Source organism: Monopterus albus, unplaced genomic scaffold (assembly GCF_001952655.1).
Source record: "Monopterus albus unplaced genomic scaffold, M_albus_1.0 scaffold38.1, whole genome shotgun sequence".
Lineage (NCBI taxonomy): Eukaryota > Metazoa > Chordata > Actinopteri > Synbranchiformes > Synbranchidae > Monopterus > Monopterus albus.
This window is the reverse complement of record NW_018127918.1, coordinates 3,160,781-3,164,497: the sequence shown is the minus strand read 5'-3', so window position 1 is coordinate 3,164,497 and position 3,717 is coordinate 3,160,781. Positions and strand designations below refer to the sequence as shown.

Sequence of the window (3,717 nt, the reverse complement as noted above, 5' to 3'; positions counted from 1 at the left end):
ATGGTTAACTTTTTTTTTCTTTTCAAGATTGACAGGGGAGGCTCTGCCTCACCTGCCTCCCCTGACCGCACGTCACTGACTCCCATCAATTTCATGTTACAGCGCTTACATCAACAGTTTTCATTTGCAGTTTAGTAATGTTATCGAATACTGAATGCAACAGTGTCAAACCAAATCTCTGTCGACTCAGTTTCTATTTGCTTTGAAGACTCAGCTTATCTCTCTCAAAGCGCCGAGACAACCAAACCAGTGACAGAGTTTCAGTACCGAATAAAGCAGTACTACATAAACACCGATCAGGCATAACATTATGATGTTACACTCCAGTCTAGAAGGTGGCGGTAATACGCTAAAGCTGTTTGCCAACCACCATTGGATGATAGAAGAAGAAGAAGGAGATAATGATGAGAAAAAAACACTGCCAGGTGAAGTGAATAACGTTAATTATTTCGTAACAGTGGCGCCTGTCAGTGTGGGGGGTATATAAGACAGCAAGTGACCGTTCCGTTCTTGATGCTGGTGTGTTGGAAGCAGGAAAAATGTAAAGTGTAAGAAGCTGACTTTGACAAACTGTGGTGGTAATATATATTTTGATCGGAGGTGCGTGGCATAGATTATAACAATTAAATTTTAATGTGCAGCGTTCTTTGTGTATGCAGGTGCTTAGCTGTTACTGAGGTAAAGCATCTGAACAAACGTATAATTTCGAGTTCATGTGGGCGTGTAACGTTCAGCCTTTGGGGCTGAAGGCAAACCAGGTGTGTGTCCTCTAACTAGCTCCATGTGTGGTTAGTCTTCCGTTGCGCTATTGTTTTGCTTTAGCAGGTTCATATTAGCAAACGAGGCTGATTTTTGGGAAGTGCGTGAGTACAGAGTTGTTCTGCCACGTCTGTGTAAGATGGAGCCTCCATTTAGATTGTAGTCCAGACAGATTAGCTGCCAGTCTTCATTAATGAACGGCCAGAAAAGCCTGTTATGTTTAAATTAAGATCCCATTCAAATATCAGGTTTTATTGACAGTGGAAGCAATGCCAAGATTTAATATCAAAAATTACCAGTAAGTAACTTCACGTTAAAGAATGGTGTCCTGTTGGAGATAATGTCATGTCTAAATATAGATTACTAAAGGTCTTGGAGTATCCAGAAATGAAATGTTGTGTTCTTCAAATGAAGACATTGTCGTTGTAAAATGTTATCACGTAGATTTGTGACGCACTTGTCTTATTCTACATTCAAGGTGGCCAGAGGATCCTGACTGTTGGCTACACAAACGAGATGCTCCAGATGATCAACAATGGGAAACGCGTGGTTTACATTTTCCTTCAAGAACAAATTTACACTACACCCCTCTATTAAGCTGTGGATGGGTAAGTTCACCAGAAACAATGGTGTGATTTCATACATAGATTTGTACAAAATAGTCTCCATCTTCAGAGATGCGCTGGGTGGGCCTTTTTAGGATGCAGTGTATGGGGTGGTGGTTTATTGTATTGTTGTATGAAGGATGTCTTTGTTCTTCATGAATAAAGGTAGGTGACACTAATCCCACTTGAGGTGGATTCACTAGCTTTTGTAGGGCTTTTAATGACCATTACAGGCTTTCTCATGTGGTGTTGGCGTCATATTAAAATCTGAATATAGACCTTGTGGTATAAGCAAAACCAGCAGATTCTAAAATATTCCTACATTTTGTTCAAAGAATTATAGACTGTACTAGTACTTGATAGTACTTTATTACTGATGTTACTTGCTGTATTTTGGTCGTGTGCACAACAGTAGGACTAACCATACTTTGTATAGATGTACACAATATGTATGTAGTTTATTTCCCCCACTATTTTCATGAAAGGCAAGTTTAACTGTAAAACAATGTATTTCAACACTTTCCATATTGTACAGTGCACCTGAAGACTGGCTGAGTACAACTCCAGAACTTGGGAGGCACACGGCCCAGTGAAGATGACCCAAAACATTGTGGGCTCCCACTATAAACCTCCCGACAATTCAGATGGTAAGCAATTTCTTCAGACCACTGAAATATGTTAACATTAAAATCTTATTGCTGTGGAAAGCTTTTCAAAAGTGAAATTTAACATTTAGTTTAGTATTGTTTAAATGTGGAACCTATTTTTAAAAAAGTGGTGCTTTACAATGGCAGCATAGCTTAAATTACTAATGATTAAATTGGCATGGCCTGTTTAATAAACTGAGGGTAAACAAAAGTTAATGTTCCTTATAGGCTTGATGGCGATGAACCCAGCAGAGGGATGATGTCAGCAGTACAGCCTTTTCTTGGGACTTGCCACCAGTAATTCAGAGATGAAGCAAACTTACCAAAACATGGGTTGAATTTACAGAGCATATCATGCTTAACTCTAGCGGTTTCCATTTCCCCCTTAGGCAATCCTTAACCAGATGTCAGTGGCCAGACAATCAGCAGCATTGAAGACATGCATAGAGACAGGCAAGTTTGTTTATAAATGCACCATTTATTATTGAAATCAAATGTTTACAAAGCTTTTCCTTTTTTTGCAGCCGCTCCATCCCTGTGCAACCATCCATTTCATCCCAGCCAGCTGCTGAGGTTTTGACAAGATGGGAAATCTCTACTGGTACCTCAAGGCAGAGTACCTCACATTTTTCTCCATGCTGTTATACTGCATGTACCTGGACCAGTTATGGAGTCTTTACAACTGTGGTCCAGGCACATGCAGTATGACTCTGCCTTGACGCCCTGCCAGTAGAGATTTCCCACCTTTTGGGCCAGAACTTAAGCATTTAAAAAATGGTACTTGCTGAAGGAGAGTGCAATTTCCAGGCCCCATCTTCATTGTGGTTTTCTTCAATCAAGCTATTACAACTGACTTTCTTGTTCTGCTTTTAATATCCAAGATGTGAGGGACTGGTTCAGGTCTTAATTCTTCACTGCATCTAGTGAAGAACTAAGACCTGAACAGTGCCATTTCAAAAAACCAAACAATTTTTAGTCCTTGTTCTGGGACCTGTTTGTACTTTTCAATAAAGCCATTGCAACTCTATTCTGTTTTAATATCAGACAGAGGGAACTGATTCAGTTCCGTGTATTCCAGCACAATCCACGTCAGGGAAGATGGTCCCTCTGAAACAAAAATATTCAAACAATGACTGGAATGAAGCACAAGTTGCTTTCCAAACACACTCACCTCAATGTCCTCATGAGGGTTGACAGGAATAAGTCTTCCCTGGATTCAATGCGAGGGTTGACAGGAATAAGTCTTCCCAGGATTCAATGCAGACTGTGCAGGGTTTAAGTATAAAAATTCTACAACATTGACTGTAAAAGTTGTCAACTTGAAATGACTGAAAACCAGAGTTACTCCAAAACCTAATTTAGAGAATAGTTTAACCTACTGATATAGCTAAGTGTACAGATTACCTGGATGTAAGTCAGGTTTCTTTGCAGCATCAAGGAACTCCAGAGCCATGGCTGGCTGGTTTCTGGCCATTTGGAGGATCAGGACCTGTGACAACGGAATTAAGAGCAACGGTCACTCACTATGTTGACTATTTGCCATAAACATTACAGATGGAACAAAGTTTTTACTAAAGCAATACAGGCTCTGAACTTTTGGTTTAAGGCACAACAACAAAGCTTCATTATCACAGAGTAAGTGAAACAGTTACACTACAGCTCATTCTGACCCTGTGTACAAACGTGGCGGTTACAAATGCAGAGCA

The 3,717-nt window shown here is 40.1% G+C and overlaps 1 long non-coding RNA gene across 1 annotated transcript; it reads left to right on the top strand.

Moving 5' to 3' along the window:
- The first annotated feature begins 434 nt into the window (after window positions 1-434).
- On the top strand, window positions 435-2,467 carry LOC109959355 (uncharacterized). The gene is made up of 5 exons (XR_002274827.1): window positions 435-600; window positions 1,238-1,367; window positions 1,900-2,011; window positions 2,240-2,308; window positions 2,401-2,467. It is a non-coding gene; the product is annotated as an uncharacterized LOC109959355 (long non-coding RNA).
- Window positions 2,468-3,717: the final 1,250 nt, after the last annotated feature.